Source organism: Muntiacus reevesi, chromosome 3, assembly GCF_963930625.1.
Source record: "Muntiacus reevesi chromosome 3, mMunRee1.1, whole genome shotgun sequence".
NCBI lineage: Eukaryota > Metazoa > Chordata > Mammalia > Artiodactyla > Cervidae > Muntiacus > Muntiacus reevesi.
The window spans coordinates 80,161,386-80,179,221 of NC_089251.1; the positions used below are offsets into that span (position 1 = coordinate 80,161,386).

At 39.4% G+C, this 17,836-nt stretch overlaps 1 non-coding gene across 1 annotated transcript; it reads left to right on the forward strand.

Moving 5' to 3' along the window:
* Positions 1-15,923: 15,923 nt before the first annotated feature.
* LOC136165657 (U6 spliceosomal RNA) lies at positions 15,924-16,030 on the forward strand. The gene has a single exon (XR_010662661.1). It is a non-coding gene; the product is annotated as a U6 spliceosomal RNA (small nuclear RNA).
* Positions 16,031-17,836: the final 1,806 nt, after the last annotated feature.

Consider the following 17,836-nt stretch of genomic DNA (forward strand, 5'->3'; position numbering starts at 1 on the left):
GGACAAATCTGTTTCTTCTGTGCCTTAGAGTCCCTGAGCCTAAGGTCCTGTCTTCCTAGGAGAGTTGCTTTTCTAGCAACCCTTCAATCTTGGGTTGAATCTCTTTCTTCTTTCTTGCTACTGTCAGGGTTCTAAAGACTGGATGTTTTTACTCCCTCAAAATTCACATGTTAAATCCTAACCCCTAATGAGATGGTATTAGGAAGAGGGGGCAATTAGGTCATAAGGATGGAACCCTCATGAATGGGATTAGTGTTTCCTTATGAAAGACCCTACCCAAGAGAATGCTCTGCTCTCTGTCATTGAGAATACAAGTTGGTAGTCTGCAATCCAGAAAAGGAACCTCACCAGAATCCAACTGTTCTGAAACCTGATCTTGGACCTCAAGGTTTCAGAACTAGTGATAAACAACTTGTTGTTGTTTATAAACCACCCAGTCTATGGTATACCATTTAGCAGCCCAGACTAACCTTCTGGGGCTCCCTGATTTCCTCTCTTCCTCCAGAACACCCAGAATAATATCTGCAACATTCCTACAAAGTAAAATTTCAAACAAAACAAAGCAACACCTCCCATAGACATACATAGAATACACATAAACAATTAAAAAAAAAACAATTTTTGGTAGGAAATACACTAGGATGATGACAGTAGTCATCTCTGAGAAGTGAGATTATGGAATCTTATTTTCTCTATTTTCCAAAACTTCTGTGGAGAATACATGCAACTGTTACAATAAATCAACAACACTTCCCTAGTCTGAGGTGAGCGTCAGGGCAAAATGTTTCCAACCTGCTGACAGCTCCCACCTGGAGCTCCTGACTTTTTTTCAGCCTCTCAAGCCTGCTCAGCCTTGTCAGCACTAGAAAGTTCTGAGGAATTTATGACCCTAGGGCCAATCCCCAACTGATGGGGGCTGGAAGCCAGTAAACGTCTCAACTCCCCTTCCTCCAGCAGGACATCTGCCTCTTGTCCTACAAAGCACCTCAGAGAGCCCCGGTGACCCAGACTGGGATGTGCTTGTCAACACACTTTACACTGGCTTTCCTCCATTCCATCTCACTTTCTCCAGTTCCTCAGCTGTGCTCCCTGGGATCACTTCACAGGTAAACCACTCCTGACTGAATCTTCCTTGGAAAGGAACGTGAACCAAGACAGAGGGAAAGTCAGTATTTCACAATGTCGCACTTGTTCACATCTGTCTATCATGCAGTGGGCCCTACTGAGAGCTCCAATGAACCAGGTGAAGAGAAATCCTACAAACAGGACCCTGTGGCTTATGAGGCATCGACATTCATCCTTATCTCTGTTCCTCTACATCACCTAGTATAGAATTTTACCCACATTACTCTATTAAATGCTTGTGGAATTCTCTAATGGAAACTTGAATTCTTCTTTCAATGAGCCAACACTAGCATGGATTCAAAACCAGACTTTTAAATCTCTATTTGCAGCACAACCAAAGGATGCTCCTTAAAGGGCACAGTTTGCTCCTTGAAGGGCTGTTGCTGCTGCTGCTAAGTCGTTTCAGCCGTGTCCGACTCTGTGAGACCCCGTGGACAGCAGCCCACCAGGCTCCTCTGTCCACAGGATTCTCCAGGCAAGAATGCTGGAGTGGGTTGCCATTTCCTTCTTCCCCTTAAAGGGCACAGGTCTTTTTTTATATATAATTCATCACAGTGCCCAGAAGCACATGTCTGAAGTCAATGATGTGATTTTGTAAATCAATTCAAGTGGGTGCCATTTCAATGATGGTCAATAGTGTACATTAAAAGAAATGTCACTTCCCCTTTCCATTTCCTCTAGAATCATCACATCCTTTGCCACAATGGTTTCCTTTCTCCACAATGGTTAGTTACGCTCAGAGAGTAAATACTGGCTGACTGGCATTCTCTTATATCAGCTCTCCGTGAGTCACTGCATCCACAATTTGCTGGTATCATGAGAATTTCTATTTAAGATGATGAGACAGAAGCACTAATTGCATAATCCTTGAAGGCTGTCATCAAAGAAAATAATGAATTGTTTGCTTAATTGTATTACTCTTAAAAAATTGGCAGTCTGTCTGTGGGCAACTAGTACCTCTCAGTTAACCAGTTTATTAATAGTAAGATCTCACATGTGCTGAACAAGCTGAGGTCCACAAGAATTCATCAACTACATCGCCAAAGGCATTGACTGCCATGCCTGACACTGTTGATAGTCTGTCCCTCTGCCCCATGATTAGTGTATAGCTCAAGTCTTTTACCTTGTCATCCTGAAAGCAAGGATGGAGGCGGAACAGAGGAGAGAGGAGTCCATAATAGCTTGAACTTCAGAATCAGATACAAGCCTGTAATCTTTGTTTATACATTTACACTACTTCATTATGACCTAGTAGATATCTGACAAATAAGCATGATTTTCATGACCTTTTAAAATACCCAAGAAAGGGTCTCAAGTACTTGGTGGCAATGAAAACTTTCAGAAAATGTTCCTCATTCCTCACTGCATTTGAAGCCTGGGATTAATTTAGGACTGATCGCACCCAAGGAAAAGTCAGCAAAGTTACTCTTTTCATCTGGAGTCCTCAGTTTCCCCACTCAGTCCCCTTCACTCTTCCTCCTGAGCGCTCAGACTCCATCAAATGGCAAAGTGTCAATCACAGATATTGGACTTGACACCATAGACCTCTTCTTCATCTGGAATATAGATCAGAATTCAATCTTGCTGTGAGTCATTTTTAGATGAAAACAGAGATTCATGTTCCATTTGTGTTTGTGTTTGGACTGGAGACAATATTGGAGAAGGACTGGAGGTGAAAGAGTGACAAAGAAGGTTGTTGGGCTCTTACCGAAAAGGCTCATTTTGGACATATGTTCTCCTAGATTCTCCTCTCTTTCTTCCTGTTCCTATCATTACCTCCACAGTCTCCTAGTCTTTCTTCCTCTATCTCTACTTCAAATGTGAGCAAAAAGAGATTTAAGGTATTTTCTGTTTTGTATTTACATTTAAGGATGAACCTACTTATTATGTACCATGCACCATTTATGATATTTTCTTATATAATACCTTAGTGCCTCTGTTTACATTCAAACTCATTTTTCCTTCCTCTAAATTTAGTGTTATTTTCTCTACCCAAAATTATTCAGAGGAAGGTAGTCAAAGTTAACTAGAAAAAATGCCCTTGTACTTCCTTTGCCCAGTTACCCAGTTTTAGGTCAAACTCAAAGGTGACTATGAATTCAAGTAGCCCAAAACGTATACAAGCATATCATCTTCAATGAGCAAGAAATGGTTGAGAGGAAAGAACAGCTGACCCTTGAGCAACATGGGTTGGAGCACAGGTCCATTTACATGAAAAATTTTTTCAATAAATACATATGACTCTACACGATCTGAGGTTGGTTAAATCCACAGAGGCAGAACACAGATACAGAAGGCTGACATCTTTGTACCCATGATGGGTTCTGGAACCAATCCCTCACGAGTACAGAAGGACAGCTCTACTATTACACCTGAGATTGGCACCCACACGCACTGTGCTTAGTCGCTCAGTTGTGTCTGATTCTTTGCGACCCCATGGACTGTAGCCCTCCAGGCTCCTCTGTCCATGGGGATTCTCCATGCAAGAATACTGGAGTGGGTTGCATGCCCTCCTCCAGGGGATCTTCCCAACCCAGGGATCTAATCCAGGTCTCCCACATTGCAGGCAGATTCTTTACCATCTGAGCTAACAGGGAAGCCCCAAAAGAATACTAACACTCTTCAAAAACTTATGAAGTAGACATTGAGGCAGACACCTGCAACCCTTTCTCGACCCTGAGAATGGCTTTAGCAAACATTATGAAATTAGCTTGAGGACATCACGGCATGTTGTTCATGGGCTCATACCTAAAAGGCTCATTTTGGACACATGTTCTCCCATATTCTCTTCTCTTTCTTCCTGCTCCTATCATTACCTCCATATTCTCCTAGTCTTATTTCCTCTATCTCTATTTCAAATGTAAGAGAAAAGAGATTTAAGGTATTTTCTGTTTTGTATTCACATTTAAGGATGAACCTATTTATTATTTACTATGTATTAGTTAAAAAACAAAATGATAATAACGTACCCACATAAGGCACCTAGAATGACAGAATGGCTAAATTTGGGGTGGTGGGAGGGTTAGTTAGCTTACTTGGTTCCATTGTCCACTAGTTAAACTTTCTAAGTCTCCATTTTCTTACCAATTACACAATAATTCTAGGCCATTGGTAAAGGATTACATGAAATAACGCATATAAAACATTTAGCACAATCCTAAAACATAATAAATTACCCATAAAAGAAGTTTATTCTGGGCACAGTTATTTCTTTTTTTTTTTAAATTAATGTTCTCATCTCAATTTTCACTTTGTATAGTTTCTATTTAAAATGAATAGCCTTCATTCCTTCATAATTTGCTTGTGGTCTCTGTGTGTTATCAATTAGAATCTCAGCTATTCTGGGAAACAAGGTCTAATTCACCATGGGAGGTGCTACTTTCATTGATAGTAATTATGCTAACAGCAGTGGCCACTCCTGAACCTTAACTATAGCTGTCTTCAAAGGCAGTGACTGACTAGTTTCCTGCAGCCAATGGCATATTGATTATACACCTTCCTGCCTCACTCACCCTTGCTGTCAGCATGGTATTTATGAGCCAATACCCCTTGGCATCCTCACTCAGCTAAGCCAGCCTGAAATGTGCCCAGCTCCAGCTCAATTTGAGAAATCAGAGGGTAATGAGAAAATAGGGAGTGAGTTGATAAAACAAGCTGGGATGATCGAAAGTCTGACATGATTCATGTCTAAAGATCAGTGAAGGTGCGTGAGTAGAATGTAGCGAAGACAGAGAAGGAAAACAATTTTCTCTGTTATATTGTACTTCTAGAACTATCTCCACAATCCCAAAGGAAATAAGCGAAACTTGCCAGTGAGCATTTGATGAAGTCAAATTTGGAGTTTGCTCATCATTCATTTAAATATTTACTAAGTACCAACTGTGGAACAGGCTCTCTGAGATGCTGTGAAATAAGACTTAACAAAAGCAAAAATCTATACTAGCAGAGAGTTGAAGTGGGCTGCCTGCTAGCATTTGACCAATTTTGCTCATCTCTTCCAGTCCTGTGGATCTGAAATTTTCATGAGTTAAAAAGAAGTCAACAGATTTTCACTTCTCTTATGCTGATTTTTTGAGCAAGAAGCTCTTGAAGGAGCCACACTTGTGAATTAAAAGAAGTTAGAAGAGCTAGGGAGGGAAACATGTATAGAGGTGAGGAAAAGGACTTTCAAAAAACGAGAAGGCACACAGAAGCAAGCCCACTGGAGCTAGAAAGTGTATTGATAATATTAAGTGTAGGAAAGAGAGTGAAGCCCTTTGAAACCATTTCCAATGTTCAACATCCATGCTGGTGTTACTAAAGCTGAAGAAATTAAGGTTAATTTAGCACTTTTCCTAAGCTAAAACTCATTTAAAAGCCAGTGAGCATCATGATATCATGTGGCACAACTATTAAAACTTCCCTTAATGAAAGCAGCAGACCTTGGTCCTCAGGTCAGACACTTAATTTTAGAACCTAGAAACAAGAGTAATGCAAGTCTGTCCTCTGATTCTCCATAGAATCGAGGAGAAAGATACATGTTGACAGTGGACTAATTCTTAATATCTAGAGGTTTCACACATAAAAGACTACTTAGGAATTTAAAGATCAGATGACCTTATAAGCAGTGTCAAGAGAATGATATTTAGTGAATATGAGTTACTTTTCCTACTTATTACCACATCAAATAGTAACTGATGTCAGAAATTTTGGTCAAATAATTTGAAAATCCAATAATTTATAACTTTTCCCTTTAACTCCCAGATTCCACCCCCAAATTGTGTTAACTTTCAGGGCAACAGATAACTCCCTTTATGTCAATTATTATTTTTAGATTATATTTTTATATTGATTTGGATGGTTACTTAATTGGCCTCTTTTCCCTCCACAAAGCTATAAGTGGCCAGGAGAGCAGAGACCAAGTCATATTTTTTACTAATTACTGAATCACCAGCACCTAGTACATAGTAGGACCTCAATTAATATTTGCTAATCAAACGAACTTCCAACCTTTAAGATTGCAGACTTGGTTATATTCCAAACACAATATTATGATAGACAAAGCTGGTGTGAATGAATTACGAGGAACTGGGGAAAGGGAAACAGAATGAGATTATTTATGATAAGTAGTGAATTGTGCTGTGGGAAAGGCCAATTCAGAATTCCAGGAAAGGGTAGGCACAGACCCATGGGAACCAGATGTGCTGATGTCAACTTCTTCAGTTTTTGGGCTGATATTATTAATACTCACTGTCATCATTATCATTATTATTATTTGCAGCTATTCCTGTGCTGGGCATGTTACATATATTATTCCTAATCACCGATAAACCTGCTTATGTGTGATTATCCTCATTTTACAACTGAAGAGACAAAGGCTTCCAGAGTTAAGCAGAAAAGCCAGAAATCAAACTCAACTATCATCCAGGTGTACTGCACTTCCTCCCCAAACACTGGCTCAGGAATCACATTTTTTTCCTACTAGATGTCTTCCTCAAAATTTGCCATCTTAGATTTCTCAGCAAACAGTTTGCCTCTCCACCTGACTTGGTTTGACACTACTGGTTGCCATTAGATTCAGCCTGTTTTTTTCAAAGAAAATGTTTTCTTTTCTGTGACATAGTAGTTTCTTAGAGAGTCCTATTCTGACAACTCTGGCTGTTCTAGCCAAAAAGTAAACAAAACAACCCTGAGAAGAATACCCTATGGTAGAGGCCTGAAATCATTCCTGTTTTGTCTTGCAGGAGAGCGCCAGCTTGAGGATATCACTCACTTCCCACAGGATAGCCATACAGTATGACAGAAGGGGTCCTTTGGTTAAAGCATCCTTTAAAAAGCATAATTCTTTTTTCCTCAATGGTTCAATAAAGGAAAGTGCCAAGTCAATCACATTTATGTTGTACCTTCCCACCGCTAAGCATCTTTATTTGCATATTAGAAATCTTACAAATATTTAGTGAATCTAACTGGTTTTTAATAGATCATCTATTCTAGGGAGGAAGGAAGATCGAGTCTGAAGATGACAACAAAGACTTAAGGGATAGATCTAATCAGATTTGATGGCAAGTAACCAGTGGAAATTGGAATAGGAAATGGCCACCCAATCCAATATTCTTGCCTGGGAAATTCCATGCACAGAGACTCCTGGCAGGCTACAGTCCCTGGGGTCACAAAAGAGTTAGACACGAACGAGGACACATGCATCCTGGGTTGAGTAACACTAGTGGAAATGAGTGGAATTATAAAAAAAGTGTGTGGTTCTAACTAGTGCGTGTCGTAGACCTTAGTGAACACTGACCTACAATGCCAAAACCTAAAAGACCATCAGAGCAGGCTTAGAGAGACTAGAATTAAATTTAGTGTGAATTTTCTTTCCTCTCATCTATAGCTGACTGTGGAAAAATGGATGATGTTTTTCAGTGACCCACATTTACATGAAATTTCGGGTCCCCTATGGATGGCTAGGACAGAAAATTTTGGAAATTATGCTGGGTTCAATGAGAACAGCATATGTCAACTAGTTTACTCTCACTGATTGTCAAGAGTAATTTTCTCCTCTCTTTTTTGGATCACGGTATCTGGCATGTTAAAAAAAAAAAAAAAACTAGCTATACACCTCCCATTTTCCATCCAACTTTGAAGTGTTTGGTCCTTTGCCAAAATACAGATAAATGTAATAAGTTAATGATCTGAAGGAGAAAATCATCTTTTGGGCAATGTTTCAAATTAAAATTACTCCCCACATTAGGGAAATTCAATTTATGAAATTCTAAGATTTCAACCAAAATCTGTGTATAAATTATCGATCAGAAGAAGGATTCAGGGTTTATTTAAATTACTAGAAGAATCTGTTCCATTTCACAAGATCCTCTGAAGGCTTACTTTAAATGGTGCATTAGTGCATTGAAAATATGGGATAGGATTTAATGGCACAGATGAAATTAATATAGTGTCCCCAGGCTCTCTCCTTAGGATACTCAACCTCTGGATTCCATTCAACAAGTTTACAAGCCGGGCTCAGTTCTGGTAAATACTGGAAGTGTGGGAAGATGGTGCAGGATCTGTGTGTCACCTCACCTCCCCGGGACACAAAAATACATGATTTTCTTCTGCTTTAAGTGGTCTTGGGTCCCAAGGCCAGCAACTAAATTTAAAAGAAGCTCTAGATGAATTTCCCTTATTTTTTTTTTTTTAATAAACTAGAAGGAGCATTCACTGATGTGAAAGCAGAACTTAATTAAAACTGAAGAGCAGATGAGCTGGAACTGAAGAGCGAGGAAATGCCGTTAAAACCAAAGCTGTCTTCCTCCTCAAACCCTCGACCCCCAGGCACACAGAATGAGCAGCCAAGTACAGAAGGGATATCACTGCCCTGATAAGATAAAAGTAATCATGCTAGTACTCATACCCTGAACAATTATTATAATAATTCCAAAGCATTCATTACATTAAACTGTATTGCTGATGACATTGCAGTAATGACTACTGAAATAAATATTAATTATGAACAATTATCATAATATAGTCAAAATTCCTTCCCCCACCCGCCAATAACTAGATGTTCTCTCAAATGGCAAGACCGAGAAGACGTGTATTTAGGAGTTTGGAAAGACTTTTGAGGAGAAGATAAGGTGACCCCTTGTTTATCACATGTAGTGCTGATTATGAATCCACTTTCTCCTCAATACCTGGCTCCTGAGATAATTTCCTGTGTTTTCTTCCTTCCTCATCTACCCTCCCAATAAATGCTCATCCCCAAAAAGTGCCCATCTGGTCACTGTTGCCTGTAACCTGAAAAAGCACAGTCAACTCACCTGGCTAATTCCACATCTGCCTCACCACTCAAGTCTTACCCCTACTGGTTTAAGAGATTTCAAGAAGGGAAGAGATAAATCCACTTGCCACCTTCTCTCCATTCTTGCATATCATTCAACAACATAAAGCTTCAGAGAAAATAAAAAACATTTTATCTCATCATGAAGAGATTAGGAATCTTTAATCTCTGCTGCTGCTGCTGCTAAGTCACTTCAGTCGTGTCCAACTGTGTGTGATCCCATAGACAGCAGCCCACCAGGCTCCCCTGTCCCTGGGATTCTCCAGGCAAGAACACTGGAGTGGGTTGCCATTTCCTTCTCCGATGTGTGAAAGTGAAAAGTGAAAGTGAAGTCTCTCAGTCGTGTCCGACTCTTAGCGACCCCATGGACCGCAGCCTACCAGGCTCCTCCATCCATGGGATTTTCCAGGCAAGAGTACTGGAGTGGGGTGCCATTGCCTTCTCCACTTTAATCTCTACTTTCAGCTAAATCCCATAATACATTATAATCTTGGCTAAAAAAGTCAGCAGTTACTCAGTGTTCTAACAAATCACCTTCTAGGTGCAGACCCAGCCCAACAAGACAGCTCTGCATGCAGTTAGTTCAGTTTCAAATGTATTCTACTTGAAACCCTGTCTGACTTATCTCTCTAGTGTCTGAAACTCTGTACCCCTATATTTAAGATGTATCTCTCATAAGCATATAGTTGGGGTTTGGTGGTTTTTTTTTTTTTAATCTTGTCTGATGATCTTTATCTCTTTGGAATATTTTACCTTGTTTATTTCAAATGTAACGACTCATGTATTTGAGTTTAAACTACCACATTACCACTTACTTCCTGTTGGTCCCATCTGCTCTGCATTTCTCTCTCTCTACCATGGTTTTATTCAGATTTACTGAATTTATTCTTCATCATCTATTTTCATCTAGATTATGTTGTTTTCTTGGTACCAGTTCTGCTTAGGACATATATCTTTGGTCTGAAGGTCTTTTGTCACCTCTGGGAAATTCTGTCCAGTTATATCTTCAAATATCATTTCTGTTATATTCCCTTTCAGTTTTTGTTTTTTTTTTTTAATATTAAACAATTATTTTAAAGTTCAGGTCTAATTAACTCCACTATCTGGATCCTCTATGGATCTGGTTCCTTTGTCTCTTGTTTCTTTTGGTCTGTGATGACAAATTTATTTCCTCATATGAAAAATGCAGGTAAAATTTGAGGCTCTACAATATGGTATCTTCCTTCGAAGTGGTTTTAAATTTGCTGCTAAATCTAGACAAAGGACATCACAATTTTAGATCACCACAACTCGATCAGGGTTTGACATAATACAAAACCTATTTCCAGGAGAGGATGTGGAGAAAAGGGAACTTTCCTACACTGTTGGTGGAAATGTAAATTGGTATAACCACTTTGGAGACTAGTATGGAGGTTCCCTATAAAATGAAGTATAGAACTACCATACGATTCAGAAATCCCAATCCTGGGCATATATCTGGAGAAAACCATAATTCAAAAAGTTTCATACACCCCAGTGTTCATTGCAGCACCCTATTTACAACAGCCAAGACATAGCAGCAACTTAAATGTCCATCAACAGAGGAATGGATAAAGAATAGTTGGTACATATATATACTAGAATATTTCTCAGCCACAAAAAAGAACTAAATAATGCCATTTGCAGCAACATGGATGGACAGGGTGATTATCATGCTAAGTGAAGTATCTCAGACAGAGAAAGACAAGTATCATATGATATCACCTACATGTAGGATCTTTAAAAAAATGATACAAATAAATTTATATTTACAAAACAGAAACAAACTCACAGACATAGAAAACAATCTTAAGGTTACCAAAGGGATGGGGGAGAGGGATAAATTAGGAATTGGAAGTAACATATACACACTATTATATGTAAAATAGATAACTAACAAGGACCTACTATAGAGCACATGGAACTCTGTTCAATATTTTTTAACAACCTATGGGGGGAAGAATCTGAAAAACAATAGAGACAAATTTATATATGTGTATACACACACACACATATATGTATATAACTGATTCACTTTGCAGTATTGGAGAAACTAATACAAAATTATAAATCAACTGTATCCAATAAAAATTGACCAAAAAAAAAAATCTATTTCCAGTTTACTCTTAATCCTAGGTAATGCCTTTAGGATCCCAATACAAAAATCTGAGGGGTTTAGCAGAGTTCCCTCTCTGATGAACCCTTCACTCTGGTGTTTATCTCACCTGTAAGCCTCTAAAAACTCTGCTTAATATTCTCAGCCTTTGAATCACCTCTTCACTGGAAAACAGCCCCAAAGGCCCAGCTCATCCCTTCAGATTCTTCTCCCAGATCTTTGATCCATAAACTGTCACTGTTGCTACTTTGTTAAAGCCTTAGAAGAGATGTTTTTCATATTTGATCCAACTTTTCCGTTATTCCCAGTTGGAAGATTGGCCTGAACCATCTAAACTCACCATTATCAGAAGTAGACATCTCATGACCTAAAATCTAACCATTAGAAGGTTCTCTTTGGCTGAAGACTTTGCTTCTACTTAAAATCTAAACACTGAATAAGAGTACTTCAAGTCTCTTCACTCATTTACACTTTCAAGGAAATAAGTATTTTTATTATGTCCTAGATTGGGGGTGAAAAACACAAAAGGAAATAGTGGGTGCCGTAAGTTTAGCTCGCGGGAAGAATTTTCAGAGTCTTGCATATACAGATAGCAGGGATAAACTGACAATGTAGTTTATCTACATTAATCTATATTCACATATTTTTGATCCTAGGGTTTTTTGGATGCCATTTAAATGGTTCTTGACTGTTCAAGTTCCTCACTGGAAAGATCAGTGTAAGGATATTAATCCATCCATCTGTGGCTGCCAATGGCAAGGCCAATCATCCTTGGTACTGTTTGCCCTTAGCACAAAAAATCTGCTCAGCCTTAGCCTGATAAGCAACTCAGATGTCTTCCCTCAGGAAAGCACAGGCTACTAATTATGAAATGATTCTCTTGATATTTCATAAAGTTTATGCTCCCAGCCAATGGCAGAGATGATCATTTATTATTCTGAACTATTTTTTTATGTGCAAATCACTAAGGTAGTTGACAGAAAGGATAAAAAAAAAGCTGAATCTCAATCCCATCCCTTCATTACATAACTCTAGTTATATAACTGTGATTTTAAGAGTTTTATTGAAGTGACTTACAATAAAGAACCACACATTGAAAGAAGTCAAGGCATAAACAATTAATAAATCTATGAACAAATCTCTACCCCTGTTCTCAAGGAGTTTATGATCCAGAACTAACTCAGCTTACCGTGGAGTTAATTAGGATGGGATTGCCTTTGAATGGAAGGTCATTCAGAATCTTTGGCGCATAGAAGGATGCTCTTGCAATGTGGACACTGTGAGTTACCTGCCGAACAGCCAGTGTTCTTCCTCTTTTTCTTAATAGAGCCTCAGTTTTATATTTATCCTCCCCACCCATAGTCAGGAAAAAGGAAGCCAGCCACCCCTCCCTCCCCAACATCTGCAGGGGAGGGTATGGTTGATCTAAATTAATCCTCTTCCAGGGCCGGTAATTAGGGCAACAGTAGGCACATGCCCCAGCTCCCTGCCAGCAGGGCGTGGTGCGACCCAGACAACAGACAGGAGTGGTGAGAGCTGGGAAGATCTTCCTGGGAATCTGCAGGGAAGAAGGTGCGCTCCTCACCTGATTCCTGGAGGGGCGGCTGCCAAGGCAGTCCAGAGCGCGTGGGCAGAACTTAGAAATTTGGTGCAACTTAGACTTCCCTGGTGGCTCAGATGGTAAAGCGTCTGCCTACAAGGCGGGAGACATGGGCTCAATCCCTGAGTCGGGAAGATCTGGAGAAGGAAATGGCAACCCACTCCAGTATTCTTGCCTGGAAAAGCCCATGGGCAGAGGAGCCTGGTAGGTTACAGTCCATGTGATCACAAAGAGTCAGATGCAACTTCACTTTACTTTTTCTTTCTTTAGGCACTTGACCCAGTGCTGGTCATTGAGATGTGAAAGCAAGTCTAAACTGCTCCAAAAACAAAGCCAATCCCCAGGTCAGGAAGATCCCCTGGAGGAAGAAATGGCAACCCACTTCAGTATTCTTGCCTGGAAAATTCCATGGACAGAGGAGCCTGGTAGGCTACAGTCCATGGGGTCACAAAGAGCTGGACACGACTGAGCACACACACACACACACACACACACAAGACAGAGCCATAGAAAGAGACCTGCTGTCTTCTCCCTCCAGATGTTTCTGTGTTTAATGATGACACCCAGAACTGCAACAAGGCTGAGGATGAAGCCAATGTGAAGAATGACAGACTCTAGAGATGGCAAGAACATGGCCCTTTGATAACATCATTAAGCCGGTGAGGCTGAAAGTGTAAGAAATTAATTTTAGACATGATTTTCAAGAAGGAGAGAATGTAGGGATATTGCCACATCTTTTGCCTACCTTACTCTGCATGTGTTCACACAGGCAAGAACCATATGGAAGTCATCGGGGTTGGGAGATAATCTTTAGTCACATAGTCTCCTCTTAGTGACTTTGTCCTCATTTGATAAGACATAGGAATTGGACAAATCACAATACAAATGACAGCATCATTCCTGACAAGGGCAAACTAAAGTGTTGGGCTGGAACTATGGACAGAAATGAGCTTCCTAATCTCTCTCTGTTGTATGTGGCACACAACTGAAGCTTTCCTCCTCCCCTGGAGGGCCAGGACCTACCTAGAAAACACATCAGAGTTGTGAGCAAAGAAGTGCTGCTGAAAAAGTTCTTTCCAAGAGACACCTTGGCAAGGTTGAGCCCTTCACGCTCAATTGCTTCATCTGTCACACTCCCCACTCATATCCCCCATCTCCCTCCAGACATACAATAAGGGTTTACAAGAGGCCCTTCCATTTATTCCTTCCATTCTTCTCCATGTTGCAACAGTAGGGTACTAGTTCTTTCCTCTCCATGGAAACTGCATAAGGGGGACAGCTCCTCCACTGTAACAGGGGCAGAAGCTGTGTTCAACAGAAGAGCACTTCTTATTTACCTGGTTTAGATTCCAACCTTAGCAGCATGTAAAACAAGTTAGTTGAGATTTTTAAGGAGATGTAATATATAGAGCTACATACATACATATACACGTGTGTATCTGTGTATATATGTATGCATATATATATAAATATATATGCATTTATTTATTTATATATATATATATGCTATTTTGTGGTAAGGAATCAAAACTTCTTGGTTAATCTAAAAATTTACTTACTGGAGATTAACATTTTTATTAAAGAAAACTCTGATGGAGTCAGATTACTTGTGTGCCTTGTGAAAAGTGATGAAATTTGTTTGCTTCATCACTCCTTTTCATTACTAGCTCATCTCTTAAGGGTTTTCCCTTTGTATATCCAACTATACAATACACAGACAAAAATTTATTCAATTATTATTTACTGTAATGTAGTAACAGTTTCTTCAAGATTTTACTTGAATCTCAAAATTGTACTTGCATCTCACCACTAACCGAAGCATGAAGAGAATAGGAATGCCTTGAGATGTGCTCAGGCCAAGTAGGGGGAAACTCAGATTAAAGCCATCAATTTTAAACACCTTGGTCAGTCTCATCTCCATGAGTAAGAATACTCAGAAACTGCTCAAAATGTGAAGGCTCAGTCAAAAAGATATCAGCTGCACTCTTCAATTTATGGAGCTCGGAGCCTCATCACATTCAATCCACTATCAAAGGAATGAGTCACTGAGCTCAGGTAAGGGTTTAGCAACTCAAAGTTCTATTGGTTAAAAAAAAATATTTAAGACCCACTACAGTTTCCCAACCAAACAAAATAAATCTCCCCTAGGAGGGTAGGTGCAAAATCGATATGAAGGGAGAGCAATTGATGGCAGGGAACTGCTATCTGGAAAATATTCGGAAGTTATATTTGCATGGCCAGCTATCCTTGGCCATCTGAGGCTGACCAGAAACTAACAGACGGAACTCTCCAGAGCTGAGAACTCTCAGTCACACAAGCTATATTTGGTGTTTTCTCACATGAACCTCTAGTAGAGAGGAAGAAAAGAAATAACACTGACCTGAGCTAAGGTTTAATGTATGCATTCAAATAGCACATTTTCCAATTCCCACTCTTCTTTTGAAATGAAACTTTTTTTTTAAAATTTTTTATTTTTCAGTGGGTTTTGTCATACATTGATATGAATCAGCCATAGAGTTACACGTATTCCCCATCCCGGTCCCCCATCCCACCTCCCTCTCCACCCGATTCCTCTGGGTCTTCCCAGCCCACCAGGCCCAAGCACTTGACTCATGCATCCCACCTGGGCTGGTGGTCTGTTTCACCACAGATATTATACATGCTGTTCTTTGGAAACATCCCACCCTCACCTTCTCCTGAAATGAAACTTTTAAAAATGAAAAATTCACCCCCCAAATTAGGAGAATAATACATGGACCATCTGTGCTGTCCCCAACTAACTTGGGAAATAAAATATTATAAACACATTTGAAGCCTTTCTTATTTGCATGACCTTGCATCGCCCAACAGTGAAATATTCTCCTGGATTTTCCACTTATCGTTCTCTTGCATGACACCTTCTACCACATGTCTGTAATCCATAAACAATATACAGTATTTTAATGGTTTTAAAATTATATAAATAGCACCCTAGTGTGAATATCACTTCTGCAACTTGTATTTTTTTTCTCTTGACATTATGTTTTCCAAATTGAAAATTTTTGAGCAGAGCCATGACAACATTTTTCATCTTGTTTTGACTTAGACCATCACAGTCTTGAGAAATCAGGTAAATGAATAATAACTGAAGTACAGTTGGCCCTTCATACCTACAGTTTCTACATCCACAGATTCAACCAACCACAGATTGAAAATAATTGAAAAAGCATTCCATAAACTTCCAAAAAGCAAAACTTAAAACTTTCACAGTTGGGCTTGTTTCGGCAGCACATATACTAAAATTGGAACGATACAGGGAAGATTAGCATGGCCCCTGCACAAGGATGACACGCAAATTCGTGAAGCGTTCCATATTTAAAGAAAAAAAAAAAATTCCACAGTTGTACTGGCAACTGTTTACATAGCACTGACATTGCATTAGGTATTACTGGTACCCTAGAGATAATTTAAAGACTATAGGAGCATGTGCAGAGGATTCATGAAAATTCTACACCATTTTACAACAGGGTCTTGAGTATCCAGATTTTGGTATCCACCTGGGGGTTCCAAGAACCAGTGCCCCCATGGATGCCAAGGCATGATGGCAAATCACTCTGAGACCCCGCCAAGTTTGTTACTATATCCACCTATAATAAGCTAGTATCAACAATCATCAACTGGGAAAAATTATTATTTCTCATTCTTTACTGTTCTTTATCGCTCATTTCATAAATACTACCCTACCATCCCACAGTCCTCTGTTCTTTCTAAAGCCACTATCCCTCCAAGACAGAGAAGTATGTAGACACCAAAATATGGTATGGTAGGAAGCAATAGATAAAATGAATTCATCATGCTTGATTGTAGAAGAATGGGAGTCAGTTTTGAAGAGTTATGATAGGCTGGGAATGAAAAGAGATTGAGTCCCCAAGCCAATAAAAAACATCTCCAGTATATTCCCAGTCCCAGTTGATAAGTCCCCCTGAAGTGTGAGACCCATGGAGGCATAGAGTATGTTTCTACTTCTCTGTATTGCAGTGTGTGGCATATGCTCTGCATGAAACAAATTCACAATGAATATTTCTTGAGAAATTTGATGATGGTGGTGAAGTTGACTGGGATAAAAAAAAGTACAACATTAACACAAAGCCAGGCATTTAAATAATCAAAATTACTGATCTGTTGCATTTTTAGGTAAGCTCTCCTAATCCTTTCTCGTGTTTCCAACACAAACAAGCATCCTTTTTCATGTTCTTTCGATCTCATTAGCAAAAAAATAGGAAACCTGCCACCTTTGAATACCAATTATCTTCATACTTTTATACCTGAGGCTAAATATATCATCAATGAGCTTTAACCTTATCAGCTAGAGCCCTGTACCACTGTGCTGACAGGAGGGCCAGCAGGTTCCCAGGGGTATTCTGTCAGAGCTACAAATCAAGATCTTCTTCAAACAACTATCCTGCTTCATCCAGGCCAAGGAAGGAAAAACGAGCTTGTATGTCAGAAAGTTAATAGATTACTTCACAATAAGAAATATAGCTGCCACAGGGAACAGAATATGCCAGTTTCCAAGACTGGCTTCCTCTTTCTCATGCAGTTCTGAAGGTTTGCTGATGACATTTATTTTCAGAAGGTCACCATTGTGTGTGCCTCTCTGCTGAGTTGCAAGAGGCCCTGTTCCTCTCAGCCAGAGGGAAAATCCTGCTTGACCTTGACCAAGCTTAGCTTTCTCAGAGGTCTGTTTTACACTCAGTGGGTTTCTACTAATAAGTGGAAGTGTGAATCTCTGCTTCAGTCCTCTTTAAGTCCTTCTTTGTCTTTCTATCAGTCCTTCTTATTCTTAAAAATACTGTCCTGGTCCCTAAAGCAAACCTCATAAGGGCTCTGAGCAAATGTGTATGTAAGAGTTAAGCTTAGTAGCGTTCTTTCTATGTGCAAAGAGTCCTAACTGGATCTCCTGAATCCAATCTATACCTATATTCATTTAAAGGGAAATTAAAATATTACTATCTCATAAAAGAGGGACATCTCTTCAAGTAAGCTGTTATACAGTAGACCATCAGCAAAGCTCTCAACCCTAAAATTGCATATTAAATCATAAACTGAACTGATAAAGATATAGGTGAGGAAATAATATACATGCTGAAAAAAACTTAAGATGACATTAGTTCTCTATGATATT